Source organism: Panthera tigris, chromosome D2, assembly GCF_018350195.1.
Source record: "Panthera tigris isolate Pti1 chromosome D2, P.tigris_Pti1_mat1.1, whole genome shotgun sequence".
NCBI lineage: Eukaryota > Metazoa > Chordata > Mammalia > Carnivora > Felidae > Panthera > Panthera tigris.
Genome location: NC_056670.1, coordinates 25,638,440 through 25,665,384, shown reverse-complemented (window position 1 = coordinate 25,665,384; position 26,945 = coordinate 25,638,440). Strand labels below are relative to the sequence as shown.

The following is a 26,945-nucleotide window of genomic DNA, read 5'->3' as shown; positions in this document are numbered from 1 at the left end:
TGTGAGAATTACATATTTGCAAACTGTTTGGGAGGCACCGTAACAATAAAAAGTAAATGCCATTTTGCTCTCATTTTTTAGGGAGCCAAGAAAAAATGTGATGTATAAAACTCCCGATGATTAATTGTATAACTCCAGGATTCCAAAGAGCAAATTATCAGTGCCACTACCTAGTATTTTAAAGTTATGGCTTATCATTTTTATGCAAAAAAAAAAAGATTTATAAAGTATCGAATTTGTAGAAGAAAGGAGTCCAATAACTCAAAAGAGAAACATCATATGTGACAGAGACTACTTGTCACTAACCCATGATCTATTCTCTTTCTTTAGTAAAAGAACCACAGTTTTATTCGACATCGTAGGTAATAAGCAAAAGGAATCTATTTCTGGGTTTCCTAGCAACCAGGTGAGACCATGTAAATAGGTTTGGAGCAATGCAGCTTAGGCTAATGTGTTACTTCAAGGAAACACCCATAAGAGTAAGCCGGCACCAATCCTTTACCACTTTGTTCTCTTTTCCTCCTGTCTGATAGCTGCTACACACTATCATATTGATTGGATAGTATTTAATGCTGAATTCAGTTTAAACAAAAGCCCATACTTTGCTTAAGTTGTGATTATTTGGGGTTGATCTGTCATATGTAGGTGAAACTAATCCTAACTGTACAAATTCATTGCAGGGTATAAGACCATGATCACTAAATGGAAATAGGACGAGTGGAAAGGAATCTTAACAGCAACAACAGAGTAAATTATGTTAGTAAAAGTTTTATTATAGATTTAACTACTATTTAATTTAGTTTTATATTTCTTGTCATATATTTATAGAATCTAATTGTTTTACAAAGTTTGCTGGCAATAGGGAAAGAAAAGAAGAAAAGGAAAGGGATTTTGCAATCCTTCTCCATTTCCTGCTCCGTAGAGGCAACAATTTTTAAGTTTTTTCAAGCAAAATCTTTTATTTTTTATTGAAATTTACCTAAATTATATGCATATATACTCTCTCTTTCCTTCCTTCCTTCCTTCCTTCCGTTCTTTTGTTCTTTCTTTCTTTGTCTCTTCTATATCTCTCTTCTTTGGTTAGGTCTGATCTTTTGACCTTCTATTTTAGAAGAAGAGAATCTAGCTCTCCTTCGCTGTCCTGTTCCAAAAACTACACAAACACATTTCATCCACCTAATATACTTGTATATTAAATTCAGTAGATCAATATTCAATGTGCGTATTAATATAGCTATGTCAACACTAGTCACATCCAAAACATGTAGTAAGGCATTACGCTGTAATTACTTTTCCTTTTATCTACATTTTGTTTTACCTAGATATAGTAATTTTCTTCTTTTATACATATACTTTATTTTCCATGTACTAGCATCAATTCTCCACTAACGTCTTCTCAGTGTTATAAAACTTCTTTTAAAATTGTCAAGGTCTTCCTCTTCAATCAATTCCATGTTTTCTGACGAAATCTCCAGTGGAGTTTCCTGACTTGCTTCAATCTGGCGAGGCTTCTCTGGAGGCAGGCTGATCAATTATACCCTGGGCGCCATTATATATGTGTGTGTGTGTGTGTGTGTGTGTGTGCATGAACTCACCCCTTTGTAGTGTTGGAGTCTAGTTCCCGAAATGTTTGAGTCTCCGTGTCTGGGTTATTGCAACTTTTTATAAGGAATATTCATTTTCTTCCTGAGAAAGGTGCATATGAGGTGAAATTGTTGAGATCTTACATGTCTACAAATTATCTGTCTTGTATCTCTTGTTTAATTGACTTTGTAAAATTGGGTAAAACATTTTAATTAGAAATGAATCTCTCTTAAAATTTTGAAAGCATTTTAATTGACTTCTGGTTTCTACTTTTGATGTTAAGAATTTTTTTTAACGTTTATTTATTTTGAGAGAGAGAGAAAAAAGAGAGAGCAGAGGAGGGACAAAGAGAGAGGGAGAAAGAGAATCCCAAGCAGGCTCTGTGCTGTCAGCTCAGAGTCTGATGTAGGGCTCAATCTCACAAACCATGAGATCATAACCTGAACCAAAATCAAGATCCAGTGTCTTAACCCACTGAGCCATCCCGACACCCCTTGCTGTTGAGAACGCTATGCTTTTCTTTTTAATGAACATTTCGCTTTCCTTTTTCAGAACTTTTAGGTAGTTCTTTCTCCAGGGTTTTGAAATTTTATAAATCAATGCCTTGTTGTAAGTCTATATTAATCCATTTTGCAGGACATTGAAATGGAGCCTATCAACTTGGAAATTGTTCTTTTGTGGGTAATTTCCTTCAGTTCATGGTTGGATACTATCTATATCTCATTACTCTTTCTAGCAGATTATTTAGAAGCTGAGTCTCCCCTACAGGTCTTTCATTTTTTAAATTATCTTTCTCTTCTGTTTCCTGTCCCTAATCATATTTTGATCTCAAGAATGTACCTTCACCTTTCTCTTTAATATTCAGTTTTACTTTCTGCCCTCATGTATTTAATTTTCAAGAGCTTCTTTATTGTTACCAGAAGGGTCCTTATTTTTACTAAGCTCGTGTTATAATTTCTTGGATTCAACACCGTCTTTATCTTTCTGGTGATAGTAGTGATGATGTATTTAAATTTTCTTTTCTTCCTCTAAAGTCTTTTTCTTTCACTGATGTTTTTTCTCTTCATTTTGGTCTCTGACTTATTTTTGGACACTTCTCACAACTCAGTAACCATTGGCTATTCATTCACATTTCAGTTTGAATAGGGTCCTTTTACACTTACAAATTAACATTCTAACAGGATCTGATTGGTTGATTTCATTAAGAAACCCTCAATATCACTATTTTTTTTAAAGGATTGCTCAGGTTCCAAAAAGAGATTTCTCTAATCTTTTGCTTGGGGAGAAGGTGGAAAAAAGGTATGCATTTGGGATCCTAGTAAGGGAATAAACTTATCTACTTTTGACAATTATTATTAACATCTTAGTTAAACATATTCTTACATCACTCTAAGGTCAAGAAGGACTAGGATTTGCCTTAGAGAGCCCGGTAAAGATTGCATTGTGAGATACTTAAGCTTGGAAGGAACCATTCCTACTCAGCTCAACTACAGATTTTAAAATTTTACAGATATGCCAAGGATATTTCTTCAGAGAATCTTATGTCCAGATACGAGAGATATCACATATATTGGTGATTCTGAAATCACAGATATTTAAGATTAATATTACAAAGTCATTAGTTTAGACAACATGAGAAAATACCAATTCATAAAAAGATCAAGAATAAATTCAGGATTTAATACAGATGAAATGGGAACATGAGGTCTGATTTGGGGCAAGTGGTGCAAACATTTAAGTGCTAGTCTTTCGGGGCGCCTGGGTGGCTCAGTCAGTTAAGCGTCCGACTTCGTCTCAGGTCATGATCTCAAGGTCCGTGAGTTCGAGCCCCGCGACGGGCTCTGTGCTGACAGCTCAGAGCCTGGAGCCTGCTTCAGATTCTGTGTCTCCCTCTCTCTCTGACCCTCCCCCATTCATGCTCTCTCTCTGTCTCAAAAATAAATAAACATTAAAAAAATTTAAAAAAAATATAAATAAATAAAGTGCTAGCCTTTCTTCCACCAGGTTCAACCACTGGTAAGACAGAGAGTAACATTCCCAGAGATTTTCTGACTCCCCTATTTGCCTTTTATATAAGTAATTTATCTTCAAAGCAGAATTAAAAGTACTTGTATGGATGAAAGGACATTTCAGGTTAATCATCCAATTATATGAAGTGCATTTTTGGCCTCTATCTATACACCATGTTTTCTTGATTCTAAAACACACTTAATTTGAAAGGACACTATCGATTTAATAACAGTGTTTACCTAAAAACAACTTCTACCACCTTAAATGTGCATGCTGATTGAAAGACCTAGTTCGATTTCAGAAACTAAAATAAGAAAACATAGATACGTTATCCTTGAGAAACACAGAACAAAGCTTCCATTTCTCTGTACTTGCAATTCAAGCGTATCTTCAAATAGAAATAGCGTATATGATTTCATCTCCATAAATAGCACTGTAAACATTGCCTCCAAGAAAAGAAAGGACACTGTCAAGTCCTTCTCATACAGTTGGCCTGTTTGAGTAAAAAGTGCAGGGTCTTTTGCTTGTCTAAGAACTAAAAATAAACTAGTGAGGTAATTTAAAGACTTTTTTTTTTCTGAGAAATACAAATGTTATTTTATTTTCTCGAAATTGGAGAATATATAAATATGTTTGTCTAGTGGTCGTCTTAAATATCAGTGAATTTTTCTCCAGTTATCTCTATAATTACTTGGAAGTTTGATGTTTCAAATATGGCACTGAGTGCAGGAACTCGACAAAGACTTGTGCCAGCTGGTAGAGTCTAATGCAAGGTCAGCCTTGTGCACTAATCAACAAGATCAGGGTCATGAAGTGGGTAGGGGGACAGATAAAATTTTTCACAGCTTTGAAACATCACATATAGGTGGATACGTACATGTAGCTGGAAAGAAATACCTGCCTTGGATTTGAGTATCTGTCACAGGAAGCACTCTGGAATGGGGGGGGGGGAGGAAATTTCTGGATATTATTGTTTTCATCACTATTCTTGGTTTTGTCTTTTCTATTATACAGTAATTAATATGGCAGCCATAGCCCCATTTTTAATGACTATTTTAGAAATATGAAAGCTTTAGCCATATGCCAAACCTTAGTCTATTATGGAAGAAAATTAGATTTTTTTTTGAAAAAGTCAGTTCTGTTGCTTTAATTAAGAAATTTACATGGGGCATTTTATTTGGTTTTATCTTGATTTTTCTGAAAAGAGAGAGAACGTGTAAACCTAGGAGGCATGTAACATATTTTCCGTTTTTAGACTCCATGCTTTAGGAACCCTATCCATTAATTACACAGTAGAGTAATCAAGAGAAAATGGAATAGCTGTACCTGATCAACATGACTTGCTTGGGTGTGTTGTTCATTCCCTGGTTTTCATTGTTCAAGCCCGGAGTCAGTCAGTTGTTAGCAATTCATACATATCTTCAAAGGCAATGCAGAACAAGAAAGAAGTAATATCGCTCTCTGTATCTCATTGCAATTACATTTCTTATATGCAGCCCGTCCACAGGATGGAGTAATTACTAGATAACATGTCATTTCATAGCCAACTATATCTATTTTTGCATAAATCCATTATATCTTTTTTATTATAAGAATTAGATATGCAAACAATTCATTTCTTGCAGAAACCAGTGCAACTGCTTTTCCTATCCACTCAGTGCTAGACTAGAAGCTATTTCAAGAGCAGACAGATGCTGGAATAGAGAATATAGAGTTCATAGCATCAGCCCCCATAACATCTGGTACTTTCAAGAGTGTTTTTTATACATTACTATTTTTTTCCTACTATATTTTTTCTCATCATTTATTTTCGAACTCACCCCATCATTCATCTCCCTCTCATCCTTTTTGATATATTTTCCTTTAATTCAAGTATGCATCATTTGTTCATTCACTCGCCGGCTATTTATTTCCTACCTATTCTGTACAAGGCTTTGCTTTAGACTGTCGATACCACAGATAAAATCCCTGCCCTCATATACTTACTGTGCATTCTGGTGGGTGGACAAAGACAACTTTTAAAAAGAAGTTACAAGCATGATTACAATTAAGGAAGGAGAAAGATGTGGGGCTTGAATGTTACCCTCCTCTCTCCCTGGGCTGGTGCCAAAATGTTGTGTAGAGCTGTATGTAAATGAGATTTCAACATTTTCCTCCGCTGACAGCTAGTTAGAGGGAACTCTTGGGGCTTCCAATGGGGGTCAAAAGGAACTACATTAGAAGGGTAACCCACCTGTTCTTAAGCCTCACCTGTGACTTCAGGATGTATGGGGGCTTCATCTCCCAAGGATCCTTGGTACTTGATGGAGGTGTTTGGTAATGCTCAACTTTAGAGATATGTGGGCAAATAGAAAATGTCCATGTTGTCTATTGAATGTGTCCCATTATCGAGCCTTCAGTCTCTAATACAGACAATAGCAACAACAACAACAAAAACAAAAACAGTTGAGCAAAGAATATGACTACGACATAATTCCACTTTCTTAGAGGCCACTGCTGTGATTTTGCAACCAGACTCCATACAGCTCCCAGATCTGCCACAAATATTGTGACTCCCATTGAATCAGTTGTATCCTGAAAGATAAGCAGCAGAGAAACTTGTATTACAGATGAGACCACGTGTAGAGCCTTCTTTTGTTAGGCTCCACTCAGGCACTCAGGTTACTGATAATAAGTAATAGCCACTAAAGCGATATGTTGAAATCCAAAGAGGCCTCTAAAGATGATGTCTCCACATCATTAGCAGATACAACATATTACAACCTCCGTTTTGCTTTGGGTGAGAAATATTTAGCACTCAGATAAACTTTAGAATTCTAAGACAATAGTCTTCAGAATCTCTGAAAATTTACTTCTGATTTTATGGTATGCATCTGGTACCTAAATTCCTACCTTGATAAGAAGTTTCAATTGAACTTCTAGCTAATTAATATGATCAATAAAGGATTGGCCTTTGATACCATATTATGATTTTTAAATTTCAAATTTATTTTTCATGGGTATCATTTTGTTCATATTTTAGAAAAACCAACGGAGAAAAAAAAACACTTGTCGATATCTGAGCTAACACATTAAATCCAAAATATCTGATAAATGCAATTTTTTAACTTTACTTCTTTTTTTCCCTACATTTTAAATTACCAAAATCTCATAATTGAGAGTAAGAAAGATTTATTCTATCTAGATTTGCTTGTAAGTGGCTTCCTGAGGTATACTTGGACATTGGATCGGTTTCTACTTATAGGTTAGGAGACAGCAAAAGGGGTTTGGGTAGAGCTAGGGACATTGGTTTTTTTCATGGGGCTATTTTCCATAAGCATTTTGGTTTTGGATTAAAGTCCGGATCAAAGTTTGGGGTTGATGAATCTGACTGGCAGTGCCTGTGCCAAATGATCATACTCTCACTACAAGAAAAGCTGAGAAAGCAAATATCTGGCATTTTTATCTTCAAAAATGGAAATCAGTCTCCGCTTCATAAGTTGAGGATTGCTATACCCGAAAAGGGGGTGAGATACTGGGCAGCAAAAGAAAGTAAAATGTCCTCTAGGGAATTCCTCACTAGAGGTGAGTTTGAAGCAGTAAATCTGGTTTAGAGTCAACACAAGAGGTCTTATGGATCCCCTAAGGTTTTTGATTATTTGCAACCTGGGATATAATTCAAAAGATTAAGATAACCAAATATTTGTCCCTTTTATATTTTTAATAAACTTTATTTTTAGAGCAGTTTTTTTCAAGTTTTTATCTAAATTCTAGTTAGCATATACAGTAAAATTGATTTCAGGTGTAGAATTTAGTGATTCATCACTTACATAGAACACCCAGTGCTCATCACAAGCGCCCTCCTTAATACCTATCACCCATCTAGCCCATTCCCCACCCACCTTCCTCCACCAACCCTCAGTTTGTTCTCTATAATTAAGAGCCTCACATGGCTTACTTCTTCTCTCTCTTTTTTCCTTTGCTCATTTGTTTTGTTTCTTAAATTCCACATATGAGTGAAATCATATAGTATTTGTCTTTCTCTGACTGACTTATTTCACTTAGCATAATACACTCTAGCTTCATCCATGTCATTGGAAATGGCAAGATTTCATTCTTTTTGATGGCTGAGTAATACCCCATTGTGTATATATATGTATATGTATATACACCACATCTTCTTTATCCATTCATCAGGTGATAGACATTTGGGCTCTTTCCATAGTTTAGATATTGTTGATAATGCTGCTATAAACATTGTGGGGGGGGGGGATGTGCCCCTTCAAATATGTATTTTTGTGTCCTTTTGGTAAATACCTAGTAGTGTAATTGCTGGGTCATAGGGTAGTTCTGTTTTTAAATTCACAACAATATTGAGCAGAAGATACAGAGATTTCCCATATACCCTGTGTTCACACACATAAATAGCCTCTCCCATTATCAATATAACCAGCCATATTGGTAGATTTGTTACAATTGATGAATCTATATTGACATATCGTTATCATCCAAAGTCCATAATTTACATTATGTAATGTAAATACATTACACAAATTTACATTTACATTGGTGTTGTACTTCTACACATTTGAACAAATGTATAATGACATGTATCCACCATTATAGTTGTATCAGAGTATTTTCTTGCCCTTAAAATTCCCTGTGTTTAGCCTATCCATCCCTCCCCCAATTGCTGGCAATCACTGATCTTTTTACTGTCTCCACACTTTTGCCTTTTCAGAATGTCATATAGTTGGAATCATACGGTATTTGGCCTTTTTTAATTGGCTTCTTTCAGTTAGCAATATGCATTTAAGATTTCTCCATGTTTTTTGATAGTTCAATAGCTCATTTCCTTTTAGCACTAATAGCCCATTGTCTTGATGTATCACAGTTTTCTTATTAATTCGCCTACTGAAGGACATCTTGTTTTTTTCCAAGTTTGGGTAGTTATAAATAAAACTGCATGTTTTTGTGTAGGCATGTTTTCAACTTCTTTGGGTAAATATCACAATCGCTGGATTGTATGATAAGGGTTTGTTCAGTTTTTAAAGAAACTGCCAAACTGTCTTCCATTGGGTTTGTAACATTTTGCATTCCCACCAGTGATATGGGAGTTCCTGCTGCTCCATATCCCTGTGATCACTTGGTGTTGTCAGTGTTTTGAATTTTGACCATTCAGATAGGTGTGTAATGGTATCTCATCGCTGTTTTCATTTGAGATTCTCTGATGAGATTGACTGTGGAACATCTTTTCTTATGCTTAATTTCTACCTGTATGTCTTCTTTGGTGACGTGTCAGTTAAGATCTTTGGCCCATTTATTTATCAGTTTGTTTCCTTATTGTTTAGTGTTTTTTTTTTTCCTTACATTTTCAAATAATCTTCTTTGCGTTGCATTGTGCTATGAGTTTAGAGAAACTTGGGCCAGGCTTTAAATTACACATTATTTCAGGAGTCAAGTGGGAACCCAAGATAGATTATCTTCCCTATTATGTAACCTGGGCTTAAGTATAAGAAACACCATGGACACCGATTTTCATAGAGGGTGGCTCTGTTATTTTAGAATCATATATGCAATCAGGGTTCAAGACACTTTTTTATTTATTTTATTTTATTTTATTTTATTTTATTTTTTTAACATTTATTTATTTTTGAGACAGAGAGAGACAGAGCATGAATGGGGGAGGGTCAGAGAGAGAGGGAGACACAGAATCCGAAACAGGCTCCAGGCTCTGAGCTGTGAGCACAGAGCCTCATGCAGGGCTCGAACTCATGGACCGCGAGATCATGACCTGAGCCAAAGTCGGAAGCTCAACCGACTGAGCCACCCAGGTGCCCCTCAAGACACTTTTTTAAATGATTTACTGCAACTCCTCATGAAACAAGTATTCCCTTTTCACCAATTCTAGCTCATGGTCACCTTGTCTCTGCTTGACTATCTCTAAATATGAAAAACACACAACCCGCAGAAGTAGTCCAGAATATTATAAGGCAATTCAACTTCTGAGAAGTCTCTCCCTAACGTCTATCCCAGATCGCTCTAAGTGTTAAGATGGGTTCAGAAATAGACTTTGAGATGGAGATTTGTGAGCACATTCATGGCAAAATGCCCCCTAAATCAACACCTCTAGGAAAGGAAAAGAAGTAGGATTGGTGGAGGGGGGAGTTTAACTTTGGTCAGAAGAGGACTCAGTTGATCCTTTGTGGGGATCTGGAGTTGGCCCTTTTAAGTTACCTTGCCTTGAGTAAAGGAATATAGGGGAGTTCAACTCCCCATCCTGTACCAGCCATTGGATTTAGGCCATCCATGGGGAGGGGACATAACTTTGAATGAGTAGACTCTCTTTAGGTGAGGACAGTTGTCAGAGAGCTACCATCACTTTCAAAAGCTGAAATGTGATCTCAATTCTGAACAGGGTATCTAAGCTTAACATAGATTACTACCTATGACTTTTCTCCATTCTTTCTTATCTGCCTTCCAGAGCCAATGAAGTTCAATACCTCTTCCACACAGGCCAAGAATATTAGAGTACACATTTTTACTACTCATAAGTCTCCTAATGTTTTCTTTATGACAGTCGCAATCATATACATTACATATTTGTTCCTCGAATTGAATGGATAATGTGGATGTGTCCTCACTGCCTACCATACAGAGATATGATATTTTAACTTATCCTAAAAAGACATTACTTTTTTGAAACTTCCACCTCATGATTGACCAATTAGTGATAGTGAAAATTCATGTTTGTCCTATTATTTCTATTTCGCTTTCTTCCCTTTCCTTCTAAAGATCGTTTTATTGTGCCCAAAGGCAGAAACACAGTATTTCTAGGATATTCCAACTGACCTAATTTTAAAATACATAAATTTCCTAAAGATCCTGCCTGATTCTCCACCCATAACCCTAGCTTAGAACATAGTAGGTGTTCAATCAATGTTATTTGCATGCATACAGGAAGTTTAATTCCTAACTGATATGCAAATTTATTTAGTTAAATCCAAACTCAGACAAAGATACTGAGAGTTCTTATTCATATGAAATGTGGCCTTTCTATTGTTACTCACAAGCTCTATATGAAAGAGTTGATGAAATATAATGAAGACAAAAGAGCCAGATAGTCTCATGATTCTGGCCTTATTTGTTTCAATTCCCTTGAACTTTCTTGTGTGTAAGGAAACAGCTTTGTTAACAGATTCCCTTGCGATTTTGAAGAGTGATGAGAAAATTCCAAACCAACTCTTCACTTTTAATTTAATTATATTGATGGAGCCTTACACTGAGAATAACACTAGCTATCAATCAACTTTACCTACTTCTGTGTTCTGGAAAAACTCATCTCAGCTCTTTTCCCCCCCCTCTTTTATCACTGTCTTCCTTTTTGTGATTAAGCTAAGATAAACCATCTTTCCAAAGAGAAGTCAGTATTCAGTTCAAATTCATTTTTGGTGGCCAAAGCAAATTGATGCACTTTCTGTATGATGTAGCTCACCATTCACTAAGTTTTCATCTGTATTGTTTCCTCACAATTGGAACATATTTATGATCAATATCTTGTTTATGAGGAATGATTACTTCTTAGCCAAGGGGTATCACATAAGAAATTTCAAAAAAAAAAAAAAAAAAGAAAAGAAAGAGAGAGAGAGAGAAAATAGTTTGCACCTGGCCAAGTTATTGGAACAGCCAATTCTTCATCCTCTACTACAGCCTGAATATCTGTTTTAATTACAACACAATATTTAGTTACTGATGAAAACTTCACATATAACTGCAATCCTATATAATTCAAAATTATTCTAGTGCAATTCCAGGAGATGGTAGGAAAATGGCAATTGCCTTTCAGGTAGCAGTCTTCTGTTTTAAAAATTACATATAGTCCAAGTAATTCCTTGAAGTTCCTTGTAAATTAAAGCCACATTTTCTATAACATTAAAAAGGGGCAAGAAGTTGACTTTTTAAAAATTTTTTTAATATATGAAACTTATTGTCAAATTGGTTTCCATACAACACCCAGTGCTCATCCCAAAAGATGTCCTCTTCAATGCCCATCACCTACCCTCCCCTCCCTCCCACCCCCCATCAACCCTCAGTTTGTTCTCGGTTTTTAAGAGTCTCTTAAGGAAGTTGACATTTTTCTAGTAACCTATTGTTATGTGAACGTAAAATTTGATAAAATGCAAAGTTTTTTTCCACACGAAAAGCAATGTTCTAAGTGCTTTATTTGTAACAGTTTATTTACACTTATGTGTTAGGAATTATTATCTTTGTTTGATAAAGGAAGAAACGGAGGCACAGTGAAGTCAAAAAAATTGTCCAAGTTCACAAAGCTAGCAAAAGTATTATCTAGATTTGAGCTCAGGCAGTCTGATGCCAGCCAAGTCCACGATCAAAACAACATATCCTACTGTTTCTATTACTAAACAAAAATTTAATTTCCCCTTGGCTCTTTTTTCTTATTATTAAAATGACATGATTTTATTTTTTTAAATAAGTTTCATTATCAACCTTTACTTTCCTATATAGTATCACAATCTCTGATATTGTCAGTCAGTGTTTAACTTAACAGTGTTATCTTTCAGGATTCCACTACAGAATGATAAACTTAAGTGAAATGGTGTGTTACTTTGAAGGTTCTGGTGGATGAGCATGTTGAAAGTCTCTAGGTAGAACCAGGAGTCTAATATTTGTCACTAATTTTGTAACTTTGGCATATCACTTGATTTTAGAATTCAGAGTTTAGAATTTCAGGCCTTAAAATAAGACAGGTCAATTAAGTATAAAACTTTTGCTTCTGAATCATTGAAACTTATCCCTGTGCTTGGATCATAATCTTCAGCATAATTACCATCCGTATCACTTAATGAGCACGTCCTACATGATTTGAAAACATTATTACATTTAATTCCCACAATCCTGGGAGTAGGTGCTCCTTTCAGTTAAGACTGAAGCTTAGAAAGGGAAAAGGATCCCAAATCCCACAAATCCCCAATCCCCAATCAGGGGTAAGGTGGTCGTGGAGCATTGTTGGAACCCTAGTCTATTCAATACTGAAATTCACATACTCCCCACAAAAGGATAGCTCATAAATAATTAAGGCAAATAAAATGATAACCAAATTCTCTTGACCACTGGACCAGTGTTTCTATCAGTCAGGGTCCAGTAAGAAAATAAAAATCACTTGTCAGAGACACGGAAAGAATCTAAGGGAAAGAATTATTAACTGCATATAAAGCTGTTACTTGTGTAACTAAAAGTTAAAAAAGAGAAATGTAAGAGATCACGGAGGTAGGAACTGCAGGAGGCAACGCCACTACTATGGTCAGGGGAACAAAAGGAGGGAACAAAGAGAAGATATTGGAATTATTAAAATGTAGGAAGGGGACACCCATAGCGCTAAAACTAGGAAGTCCCGAGAGAAGGTGTTTCTTGGCTGGTGCAGGCTTTCATGGAGTGGGGAACAATGAGGATGGTCTGAGAATGTTGCAAAAGCAGTAGACTGGATCTGGCTGGAAGAAGGACCCATTCTTGCTTCCCTGAATAAAGAAGCGCTCCTCATGTGTGACGTCTACTAGGATGACACAAAACACAGGAAACAGACAGAAGAAGCAAATCCCATGTCCCTCCTGTAGCCCAACTGTCCTGATTAGTAGAACCTTACCTAGAGTGAGAAAGTAAAGCAGAAATGGTGATGGAGAGCTCAACTCCAACCTCAGAAGGCAGAGAATAGAAGTGAATTTCGAGCTGAAATACAGTAGTTTAATAACTAGCACTGTGTTAAAATTAATTATGGATGTCATCCGCACTCCCAAGTCTATAGTACTTTGGGATCCGCCCTTCATACATCCACGTCTCTGTGGGAGAAAAATCTGTGCTTAAATTTGAGTGATCTGAGATTTTTTTTAAAGCTAAGCCTTTCTTCTTTCCTTCCTTTCTACTTTTTATCCCTCTGAGACTTTAACTGCATCCCTTTCCATCCCAATCTTCTACCTCCATGAAATATCAAATTATGATTCATAAGAAGGAATGGAAAACAAAGTAAAACAAAAATTCAAAACAAACAAAAAAAATGTAGGAGGGGAAAGGTGAAAAAACATTCCCTTATCTAGTAAGTTCAGACTTTATGATTCCACAAAACAACTTGTGTATTTGGGATAAAATATAAGGTAACTTTTGTTTTAACATTCTTAATGGAAGATAGAGAGAAAAATGTGTCACATGTATCCAGGGTCTATCTTCAATACTTCTCCCCAATACACTAAGCAGACAGCAAAATAAATTATTTGTATTGCCACAATTGTATTGGTGTCATAAATATTTTATTATTAAACTCGGTTTTCTCATATAATATCCTTGTTGCTAAAATTATTTTTGCCTTTAACAATAGTACTTGACAGGTATACAATGTAGGATAAATAATCAGTGTGAAATCTTATGTTTCCTTTATGAGAACTCAGCCAACGCCAAGGCATATAGATCAAATTCGTGTCATTCTCTTAAACTGATTCTGGAATATAGTTCTGAAAACAAATGTAATCGATGCCTAGTTATTATATTCCTACCGTGTGTCAAAGTTTAAGCACTGAGAATTAAAATGAGAATAAACTAAATAGCATCTAGATATGGAAGAGATTAAAGACATTATGGAAAATATTATGTACAACTCTATGCCAATAGAGGTTAGCACCAAGATAAAATGAGAATGGAAATATTTTGCAAAGTATAAATTATAAATGATTCAAGAGGAATTTTAAAAAGCTAAACGATTGTTTATCATAAAATAACCAATTGTTAATCATAAATTGTTAATCATAAAATTGTTAATCATAAAATAACCAATATTTGTCAAAAAGTGATTTTCAAAATAGGTTGCAGGCCCACATCTTTTAACAAACATATTCTAGCTTACTTTTAATGTTGTAGAACTTTATTAAATTAAAAGATATAATTTCCAGGCTCCTGGGTGGCTCAGTTGGTTAAGCTCTGACTCTTGATTTTGGTCAGGTCATGATCTCATGGTTCCTGAGATCGAACCCCGTGTTGGGGTCTGTGCTGATAGGGTGGGGCCTGCTTGGGATTCTCTCTCTTCTCTCTCTCTCTCTCTGACCCTCCCCTGCTGTGCACTTTCTCTCTCTCTCTCTCAAAATAAAGAAATAAACTTTAAATAAAGAGAGATAATTTTATTTGGCAAGAAAATAGTACAGAAATGTTTAAAGCAATCTCAAATTAACGCATAAATACTGCGTACATTTATTTTTTATTCTACTTATTGGAAGGGAAGCCACAGTTCCTGTTCCTTTGCCCTTCGGTATAGAAGCTTAACATTAGTTTAATATGTCTGCTAAATCAATGCACCACCTACCTTAACCATGAAAGGAGTATATTTTCTGTTGACCAAGTTTAGACTAAAGAAATAGACATGAATTGACCCCACATATACCCCTTCTCTTTCTTTGAAATTGGTTTGCCCCTAGAGAGTAAACTATCTGATGTGTTGTCTGCAACTAGCTAACTAAAATATTTTCTGTGCCTTACAGCACCTGTAGTTTCCGGCACTGTCAATGACTACCTGGCGAAGTCTCATTTGGGGACACAGGTTTAGGAAACTCTAAACATTTTATAACATCTAAGACATGTCTTTCCAACTAACCTTTATTGATAACGAAGGTGGCACTTTATCAGCTTAATGTGTTTTCATTATTAGTGCTGATATTTATGGAGCTTCATAAAAACCCAACACTTCCTAATACCTTTTAGTTGAAGCTGAAAAGTTTATTTTCACATTTTTCTGGAAGAATAAATATGCCAACTAAATATCAACTAAATTTGAGGAAAACAGAAAGGAGAATATGGCTGCTTTTCTTTATCAGATATTAAAATATATTATAAAGCTCTTATAAATAAAATGTGTTGCTACCAAATGATCAGACCTTTCACATTAGGTGGCATATCAGGTGGCTATGGATAGTTCAGAACCCTTGAAAAGCATCAGGTGGAGGATGAACACGGAAAGTTTCTATGTGCAATTTTCTTTTGCTTTTTTTAAGATCTTTCTTATGCTTCATTATAAAAATATCTATTCTGAAGTCCACTTTTAAATATCACAAAATGAATTCAAGATATCAAAATACTGTGCTTTATATTGTCAGAAGTCACCCTCTTTGTTGCCCACTACTATCCCTCAGTATAATTGAGAGCAGATAATTGCAATAATATTTATATATATTTATTGTTATTTAAAATTTATGTATTTAAATTCAAGTTAGTCAACATACAGTGTAGTATTGGTTTCAAAAGTAGAACCCAGGGATTCATCACTTACATATAAAACCCAGTGCTCATCCCAATAAGTGTCCTCCTTAATGCCCATCACACATTAAACCCATCCCCCCACCTTCCTCCCCCGCAGCAACCCTCAGTTTGTTCTCTGTATTTAAGAGGCTCTTCTGGTTTGCTTCCCTCTCTGTTTTTATCTTATTTTTCCTTCCATTCTTATGCTCATCTGTTGTGTTTCTTAAATTCCACATATGAGTGAAATCATATGATATTTGCCTTTCTCTGACTGACTTATTCACTTAGCTTAATACCCTCCAGTTCCACCCATGTTGTTGCAAATGCAAGATTTCATTCTTTTTTAATGGCTGAGTAATATTCCATTGTAGATATATATGACACCTTCTTTATCCATTCATCAGTCAATGGACATTTGGGCTCTCTCCATACTTTGGTCATTGTCAATAGCACTGCTATAAACATTGGGGTGCATGTACCCTTTTAAATCAGCATTTTTGTATCCTTTGGATAAATACCTAGTAGTGCAATTGCTGAGTCATAGTGTAGTTCTCTTTTTCATTGTTTTGAGGAACCTCCATACTATTTTCTAGAGTGGCTGCACCAGTTTGCATTCCCACCAGCAGTGCAAAAGGGTTCTCCTTTCTCCACATCCTTGCCAACATCTGTTGTTTCCTGAGTTTTTCATTGCAGCCATTTTAACAGGTGTGAGGTGACATCTCATTGTGGCTTTGATTCATATGTCCCTGATGATGACTGATGTTGGACATCTTTTCATGTGTCTGTTAGTTATCTGTATATCTTCTTTGGAAAAGTGTCTATTCATGTCTTCTGCCCATTTCTTCACTGGATTATTTGTTTTTTGGCTGTAAAATTTGATAAGTTACTTATAGATTTTGGGTACTAACTCTTTATTTGATATATCATTAGCAAATATCTTCTCCCATTCCATCAGTTGCCTTTTAGTTTTGTTAATTGTTTCTTTTGTTGTGAAGAAGCTTTTTATCTTGATGATGTCCCAAAAGTTCATTTTTGTTCTTATTCCCCCTGCCTCTGTAGACATGTCTAGTAAGAAGTTGCTACAGCCAAGGTCAAAGAGGTTGCTGCCTGTTTTCTCCTGTGGGATTTTGTTGATTTCCTGTCTCACATTTAGGTCTTTCATCCATTTTGAATTTATTTTTGTGTGTGGTGTAAGAAAGTGGTCCATATTCATTCATTCTTCTGCATGTCGCTGTCAGTTTTCCCAACACCATTTGTTGAAGGGACTGTCTTTCTTCCATTGGATACTCTTTCCTGCCTGGTCAAAGATTAGTTGGCCATATATTTGTCGGTCCATTTTTGGGTTCTCTATTCTGTTCCACTGGTCTATGTGTCAGTTTTTGTAACAGTATCATACTGTTTTGATGATTACAGTCTTATAATATATCTTGAATCCCACAATTGTGAGGCCTCCAGCTTTGCCTTTCATTTTCAATGCTACTTTAGCTATTCAGGGTCTTCTCTGGTTCCATACAAATTTCATGTTATCTGCTGTAATAGCAGGTCCACTTTACTAGGACCTGACTGTTTGAATTTCACTTTCCTTTAATGCTGTTTATACATGCACATATCATTTACTTAGGTCCCAGTACATTAGGGACTAATTGTTTGTCACATTGAATGGGGCACACTGTTCCTAGAGGGTCCTTACCTTCAAAATTTATAAGCATAATTTCTTTTTGAATCCTGAAATCCACTTCAAGAAATGGGATATAAGCCCAAACCTATGTAAATGACATCATTCAAGCAAATTTACTCAGGATAGGGGAGTATGTTTCAGAAGAGAAACTGCTTTTTAATGAATCACGTGTATGACTAAATTGGAATACCCAATTGAGATATCACAATAAAATAGAAAACATACTCCTAGATTATTCAATTCAACATTTATTTATTTTTGAGACAGAGAGAGACAGAGCATGAACAGGGGAGGGTCAGAGAGAGAGAAGGAGACAGAATCGGAAACAGGCTCCAGGCTCTGAGCTGTGAGCACAGAGCCCCATGCGGGGCTCGAACTCATGGACCGCGAGATCATGACCTGAGCTGAAGTCGGATGCTTAACCGACTGAGCCACCCAGGCGCCCCAAGATCATTCAATTTTTAAGAATAGGTTATAGTATTGTGTTTTCTCCACCTCTTATTTAGAATTAAGATTGATGAGAATATGATTAAAATGTGACTAGATGTTGAAATCCTATAATTTGATTAAATTCTGTCTCTCGATCCTAAAATCCTATGTGCCGTTTGGAAAAATAAATAAATCCTGAAGGTTTTTAACATATATTCTAAAATGTTGCAATATTGGAGTTATATATTTAATAAAATATTTATATATTTATGGTGCATGAAAATTAGCCAAAGAATAAAAGAATAAAATATGTATAATTCAATGGACTTGTCTTAACAAATTAACCAAAAGACAATAACCAAGTGAAAGACATGACTAAATTCACTATAGTGTTATGAGTACCTAGGGCAGGTGATTATAAAATATTGTTTCATAGATCTGATCTGTTGAAATAAATGCCGTTTTAGTTGGGAGTGTTTATTCCTCCAAGCACATGTATTAATGGCATGAAGAAAATTAAAATATTAAGCAAAATACATTTGAATATAATGTCAATTCCCTAAGTATCTTGACTTCATGAAGCAATGTTACTTCTCTATTAACCTTATGCATTAGTCTACTCAGGCTTCTATCACAAAATACCAGAGAAGGTGGCTTAAAAAACAGAAATTTATTTCTCATAGTTGGGAAGACTGAGATCAAGAAGTCCAAAATCAAGGTTCCTGGCTTACAGATGGCTGTCTTCTTGCTGTGTCCTCACATGTTTGTTGTGTTTTTGTTTTTGTTTTTGTTTTTGTTTTTGTTTTTGTTTTTGTTTTTCATAACAACAGGATGGGAGCTCCATCCTCATAACTAATTAGCTCCCAAAGACTCCACTTCCAAATATCATCACGTTAGGGGTTGGGGTTTCAACATATAAATTTTGAGGGAACACAATTCAGTCCATAGCACTCTCAACTTGATTTAGTGATAAGACATTACATTATAATTTATTTTAAATCATGTGCAAGTAAAAAAAAAAAAATGTGGGGGTGCCTGGGTGATTCAGTTGGTTGAGCGTCCAACTTTGGCTCAGGTCATGATCTCGCGGTTTGTGAGTTCAAGCTCCACATCGGGCTCTGTGCTGACAGCTCGGAGCCTGAAGCCTGCTTCGGATTCTGTGTCTCCCCCTCTCTCTGCCCCTCCCTCACTCATACTTTGTCTCTCTCTCCTTCAAAAATAAATAAACATTAATTTTTTTTTAAAAATGTAAACTAAATGTTCATATTGTATGTTGGAATAAATACTAACTAGTTAAAATTAAATAATGTTATTATTTTGATTTATTATAAATCTGTTTTCTTTAACTCAAAAATATATCTGCCCATATTCAGCAAATTAATAAGGGATTTTTTCCTAACTAAAGATCTCAAAATGCATTCTCAAATTTGAAAAAAAGGGGTGTCTATTACAAATTGCTTTTATGTCATTTATTCAGAGTCAGAACAGATCTTGCATTTCTACTCTACACAACCGCTCTCCATTAATTTTTTAATGTATTTTTAAACATACCTTCATCCCATCCCTTACCCTTTCATGCTATAAGATCTATCATTTAATCCAATTCTGAATAATCAGTTAATATTTTCTCCTTTACCTCTCTTACCAAGCCAGAAATCTAGATATTCCCCAGGAAATACTTTCTTGGGAAAAGTTGGAAAGAAGTTGTCAAGTCCCAGGGTAACTACCATGGGGAAATTCTGGAGCCTCCACTCTCTGTCAGCAGCCTTATCGAGATTATCGCTGTGGTAGAGGTGTCTAGTTGACTTCTCAATCTCCATTCTCTGTTTCTTCAGTGATCAAAGAATCCACTTTTATTCCAGGTGAAGGACCAGGATTTTATTTTTAGTTCATTTTACTTATTCTTCCTAATATGATGTGGTTCATTTATTTTGTAAAATACAATTCATATGTTGTCCAACTGTCAAATTCTATCGAGTTTCTCATTACTCGCTCTCACTTTCTCTATTAATCTCTTCGTAGAAGAGAAGCCAACATTTTGTAGGCCAGCATCATCCAAGGATCACACTTTAAGTAGCACTGTACTATATGATTCCATGCCCTAGCTTCTTACAGCCAACTGTAGTCAGTGAAGCATAAGGGATTTATAAGGTGAGACCTCAGAGAAAGTTCCTTGGGAGGGGTACAAACAGCTTGCATGTGTTCTTCTTGCCTTCGCTGTTCCCACTTCTTATCTGCAATGTAGGCCTAGTGGCTGGAGCTCCACGATATCACTGTACCTTGATAAGCTAAGTATAGTGGACACAAAGGTAGGAACCTGAGGCTCTGAAAACACTGTGAGACCCCCAGGTGTATTTTGGACTCCTAGCGCCTGGATTTGGTAAGAAGTTTCCAACTTCTTCCTTATGTAAGCCTCCGTTGTTTCTAACCTCTGGTGCTAGCTGTGAAACATTATGTCTAGTTGATATTGACATGTACAAGAAAATGCATTTTAACAATCTGGAAGATAGATAAAATGAGTCTAGAAATTCCACTTGAACAGAACAGAAAATTAAGAACAGTTCAGTGAAGCTCCAAGCCCAGATTAAGAAGCCTGAGGGTATTCATCAAACTGATTAATTAATCAACAAGTAAGGAGCGTTGACTACTAACACATTCTTCATTTGGGCTAAGTAACTGGAAGCAGAACTATTTGCCTTAGATTAAATAATTGAATGTTAGCCCTATAACTGAAGAGATAAGAATTATAGGCCACGCACATTCCAGGAGAAAAGCAAACAGAAAATCCATCCAGATAGCATATCTTTCTGTATCCCATAATCCCCAGATAGGATACCAAAAAAAAAAAGGTAATTAAAACAACTAAAATGTAAAGATTAGCAGATAGTTTTGAATGACCAAACATTTGAAAAAAAAAAAAACAAAAAAAACTACTTGAAGGAATGGTAACAAATCAAAACAGAAACAACAACACCCTCAAAAATCTTTTATAGAGCAAATAGAATTTAAAAATTAGAAAAAATATAATGAACTCCAAACATTTCAGAGAATATCACATTAAAAAAAAGAAGAAGAAGAAGTAAGTAGAGGGGTGCCTGCGTGGCTCAGTGGGTTAAGCGTCTGACTCTTGATTGCTACTCAGGTCATGATCTCATAGTTTGTGGGACTGGGCTCCGTGTCGGGCTGGGTGATGAAAACATGGAGCCTGCTTGGGATTCTCTCCCCCAGTTTCTGCCCCTCCCCCACTTACACTCTCTCTCAAAATAAATAAACTTTAAAAAAATTAAAATAAAATAACTAGAGATCATGGAGTTTTGAAGTGCGATTTTGAATTAACTTCCAGTAAAATATTTTTTTCACTTATTTAATAAATATTTATTGAATGTCTGCTTCTAAGTTCCAGGTTCCATTTCAGGTAACTGTTGAATTGTATTGTAATTGGGAACAAAACAATACGGAGCTTTGTTTTATATAACTTTATTGCATGTAGGTAGAGACACAGTGAATAAAAAATGGACTGCTACTGTCCTTTCTTTGAAACCTACTTTAAAAAGAAAAAGAAGGAAAAGAATAAACAGAAAAGGAAACTGAATCGTCAGTGAAACTAGGAAATAAAAACAAGCACAAAATAAAATCTATGAAAACAAGGCTGTCCAATGCAGGAAAATTGAACCTGGTTCATGAAGACGTTCAAGAAAACATTTATCCCTTGCAAGGTGTCAGGAAACACACATTGGTCACAAGTAGATGGTACTTTCCACAAAGAATAGCTGTCATCCAAGGAGGAATGGGTGTCGATTTCTTACAAGCATGTCCCTGAGCCTACCTAAAACCTTAGAATGGGAGAAAAAAATAGGTTGAAATTGGAAATATAATGATATGCTGTCTTTGCAAGGAACAGGCCATCAGGATGACAACATAAAGAGGAAAAAGTAAGTTAGAATCGGCTCTGCAGTATATTACCTTAGGTATATGAATACCATCTTGCTAAATCCAGTGGTTTGTTCTCGATCGTCATTTTGGTGGCCATTTCTACTGCATTTGACAAAATAGATAATCATTCCCTGTTGAAATCCTTTCTTTCTTTAGCCCTGGTATATCAAGCACGCTTCATTTTAATCCCACTCCTTTTGTAATTCCTTCTCAGCATCCTTTTCAGTCTCCTTTTTTCCCTACTTCCTAAATAATGGGTTGTCATGTGCTTAATTCACAATTCCTTTCTTTCACTACCAATACTCCCTCCTTAAGTGATGTCATCTGGTCCTATGGTTAGTACCATCTGCATTCTGACAACCCCAAGATTTATCTGCAGCCCTAACTTTTCCCTAAGAATTTGATTAATAAGAATTCCATGCTTAATAACTCTACTAGACTGCCCAATAGTCAGTTAAAATTAAGATGCCCAATGTCCAAAAATGAATTCCCAATTCTCAATACTTTCTATGCCCCCATGTCCCCTAGGGGGAAAAAATGAAAAGAGTAAGGTAAAAATAAAAGTTCCTGCTGATCCATACAATTGTTTAGGAGAAAATATAGCTGTCATTCCTGAGTCCAATCTATGTTCCATCTCCTTTCCAATAAGGAAGGATAAGTGTTAATAATATTGTTTTTTGTTTTTTGTTTTTTTAACTCTTAGACCCAACTATGGATGCTAATATTTGGTGGGAGTTTGAAGAGAAAAATGGTTTGGATGACTTTAAAGTATTTCCCCTAAGATATACTTCTTTACTACAGAGATTAGTAATGTATACTCCAGAAACAGCAAAGACCATCATAACCAATTGGGTAAGTTTAATATCCCAACTCATCAGATTATCATATTAGTCTCATAAACCCCTTGGTAAGACACATGGACAAAGAAAGAAAAGTACTATTGTCAAAACAGCATAAATTCATCTCATTTTGATCATGAGAAAATATCAGACAAACCCAAATGGAGGGACATTGTAGAAAATAACCAATAATTCTCCAAAAGTTTCAAGATCATGAAAGAAAAAAAAAAAGCTTGAGGAATTATTGAAAATTGGAGGACACGAAGAGAAATAAAAACTAAATGCAACCCTAACACCTATTAGAATGACCAATATCCAGAACACTGACACCACCAAATGCTGGAAAGAACACGGAGCAACAGGAACTCTCATCCATTGCTGGTTGGAAGGCAAAATGGTACTGACACTTTGGAAGACAATTTGGCAGTTTCTTACAAAACTGAACATATGCTTATCATTTGATCCAGATGTCACACCTCTTGGTATTCACCCTCATGAATTGGTATATATATGTGTATATATATATATACCCCAGTATCTATATCTATATCTATATCTATAGATATATATAGATATAGATATACAGATATATAGATATATAGATATATAGATATATAGATATACAGATATAGATATAGATATAGATATAGATAGATATATAACCCAACACTTATATTTTGATAAGTGTTCAAGTCATGAAACCTTATGTATCAAACATGAAAACATGTTTTCAATTTGTGTGGACATAAAACGTATCTTTTATGTTTATAGTAGATGTTTCATGTTTGTAGATGTTTATGGTAGCTGTATTCATAATTGCTCAAACATGGAAGTAACCAAGATGTCTTTCAGTAAGTGAATGGATTAATAAACTAGTGTATCTAGACAATGGCATGTTATTTATCACTAAAAAGAAATGAGCTATCAAACTATCAAAAAACAAAGAAGAAACTTAAATGCATTTCATTAAGTGTGAAAGGTCAATCTGGAAAGGTGACATAATGTGGGATTCCAACAGTCCTTTGCCTTTGGAAAAGGCAAAACTATGGAGATAGCAAAAAGATTAATGGTTTTCAGGGCTTGAGGAGGAAGAAGGCATGAATAGAGCATAGAGAATTTTTAGGACCGTGAAACTATTTGATAATACATGTCACTTACATTTGTCAAACCCATAGAATGTACAACACTAAGAGTGAACCTTAGTGTAAACTATGGACTTTGGGTGATGATGATGTGTCAGTGTAGGTTCATGGACTATAACAAATGTACTACTCTATGTTGATAATAGAGGAGGTTATCCATGTGTGGGACAGGGGCATATTAAAACACTGTATTTGCCACATAATTTTTTGTGACCTAAAATTGCTCTAAAAATAAAGTTTCTCATAAATATGGAGAACAAACTGAGGGTTACTGGAGGGTTGTGGGAGGGGGGGATGGGCTAAATGGGTAAGGGGCACTAAGGAATCTACTCCTGAAATCATTGTTGCACTATATGATAACTAATTTGGTGTAAATTTAAAAAAAAATTTTAAAAATAAAGTTTCTTAATTAAAAAGTAAGTAAATGTAACGCAGTATCCTAGATAGTCTTCTAGAACAGAAAATGGACATTAGTAGAGAAACCAGTAAAATTTGAATAAAGAACGGTAATTTCCTGGTTTGACAATATCCTGTTAGTAAGGTGTTAACATTAGTGGATGCTGGGTGAGCAGTAAATAGAAACTCTCTATACAATATTTGCAACATTTCTGTAAGTTTCAAATTAGTTCAAACTAAAAGCTTTCCAAAATATGGACATACTGGTATGGAAGATTTGTGTGGTCTGTGAAGAACTAAACGCCACACTTTTTAAATGTTAGATTTCTCTGGAACTTGTTTTAAGGATAAACTTATCTGATGAAAGAATTAAAACTTGCTGCATATGATATCCTTGTTTACTGACTCCTGAGAGGGCACAGTTTTCATTTCATGGTAGAAAGGAAGTAGAAACGTGTGGAGAGTTCATGCCTTCTGGGTAGGAAATTGACCAAGGTTCAAGTAAGGGCCAGCGACTGGGCTTTCCGCAGGTCCAACCCTACGGTAATGTTCTACTGCATTTCCCTATTACCAAAGTTCCCTGTACAAATTATATCTTATCTGTGTCTGGGCTTTCCAGAGACCCGGTAGTCAGAAACATCCCTAATTTCAGCGTAACTGGCCTTCTGATAAATTGGCAAGACTGGAAACTTTTCCTTTCATAGGTGTGAAACACTCTGGTGTCTGAAGCTTCAAATAAAGTACATGCAACTCCCCATTTCCCATCCTTATTCTGAAAATCGAATAAGGGAGTGGACTTCTTGCTTCAGACTAAATGAGAAGAATTGAAGTCCCCAAACCCCATTGCCCTCCCATCCAAGCTCTCAGTAACCAGCCCCTCTTTCATGGACAAAGCTCAAATATGAAGCAGAAAGAATTTTAAAGAAAATGCAAAAGATCTTTTAAAAAATAATATCCAATGTACATCTGAATTCAATAGATGGGTGATGGGTATTAAAGAGGGCACCTGTTATGATGAGCCCTGGGTGTTGTATGTAAGTGATAAATCACTAAAGTTTACTTCTTTTTAATTTTTTTTGATGTTTATTTATTATTGAGAGACAGAGACAGCGCATGAGCAAGGGAGGGGCAGAGAGAGAGGGAGACATAGAATCTGAAGCAGGCTCCAGGCTCTGAGCTGTCAGCACAGAATCCAACGCCGGGCTCCAACTCAGGAACCACGGGATCATGACCTGAGCCGAAGTCAGAGGCTCAACAGACTGAGCCACCCAGGGGCCCCACTAAATTTTACTTCTGAGACTAATGTTGCACTGCATATTAGCTAACTGAAGTTTAACTTACAATCATTTAAAAATAAAATAAATTCAATAGCAAAAGTGGACTGAAAAATCATTCATTTAGGAACCAGCCATTGGCAATCATTTTATCAATTCATTTTTTCAAATAAGTAAATCCCAGAAATAAAGTTGACAATCATTTTCTAAAGTTTTACACCAACATGTAGATTTTTTAAAACATTAATATAAAACATACTAGTTTCCAAAGAGAGTTCAGAAGAATATACACATACACATATACATTTGCACATATATATACATATGTATACATAAATACGTATATAATTTTTAAACCAAAAATAAACAGTCCAATAGTCCTTATGATGACAAACGCTATCCATGCTGTGGGAGAATACAAAATTATCTAGAAAAAGTGTACAGAATTATAAAGAATAAGGTTTCTACTAAATCAATGCTAACCAGAGATGTCATTATTTATGAAATCACAAGTGAACAAAGAGCAGACCTAACATGATTTGAAGATAAAAATGCTCTAAATTCAGGTATCTTTTCTCTTTTCTTTCTTTTCTTTTCTTTTTTTTTCTTTTCTTTTTTTTTCTTCTTTCTTTCTTTCTTTCTTTCTTTCTTATTCTCTCAGGATTCTCTCCTGGGTATATATAAAAGAGAATATATATATACGTATGTATATATATATATATATATGAATATATATATACGTATGTATATATATATATATATATATATATACACATATACATATATATATGTATATATACCCTGCCCGTTCCAGAGGATGAGGGTGGAAAACAGCCACCTGAATAAAAGGCAGTTTTCACACTTTGGCTATTAGCTGAGAAGAAATTTCCTTGGGGATATATGTATGCATTTGCCACTAAATTAGGTGTCGTGGGGCTTTTCATGTATAAACAGTGTTAAGCTGAAACAGTGTTCAAGGGTAAAATTTAGACTTATCAATTTGAAGATTCTTTCTTGAAGACGTAGTCCAATCTATACTTTGCATTTCGTGAAACACTGCTTGAAGTGGAAATCAATTCTTAAGTTAATTTAAACTTAAAGTTGTTTGAGTACCCAAAAGTCTCAGAGCTTTTTAAAGCATTTCGTTATAAGATTACATTAGGGACAAAAATATACTTATGAAACACAAAGGTTACATATTGAATTTATATATGTCATAAATAAAGCATACTCTGCACATAATGTAGAGATGGGAGTAAAATTTAACCAGGCTTTCACCGGTAATGTCATATCAGCTATTTGATTAAAGAAATGGAATATTAATAAATTACTGCAAGCTGCCAGAATGCTTGTCAACCTCCCTACCTCTAGTTCCTTTCTGTCCTCTGAG

General features: G+C 35.4%; 1 long non-coding RNA gene across 1 annotated transcript in view; it reads left to right on the top strand.

Annotated features, from left to right (window-relative positions):
* Positions 1-416: 416 nt before the first annotated feature.
* LOC107180921 overlaps positions 417-26,945 on the top strand; it is a 36,791-nt gene continuing 10,262 nt past the window's right edge. The window contains exons 1-3 of the long non-coding RNA XR_006209457.1: positions 417-479; positions 681-756; positions 22,608-22,756. This is a non-coding gene — a long non-coding RNA (uncharacterized LOC107180921). The remainder of the gene's footprint in view (positions 480-680; positions 757-22,607; positions 22,757-26,945) is intronic.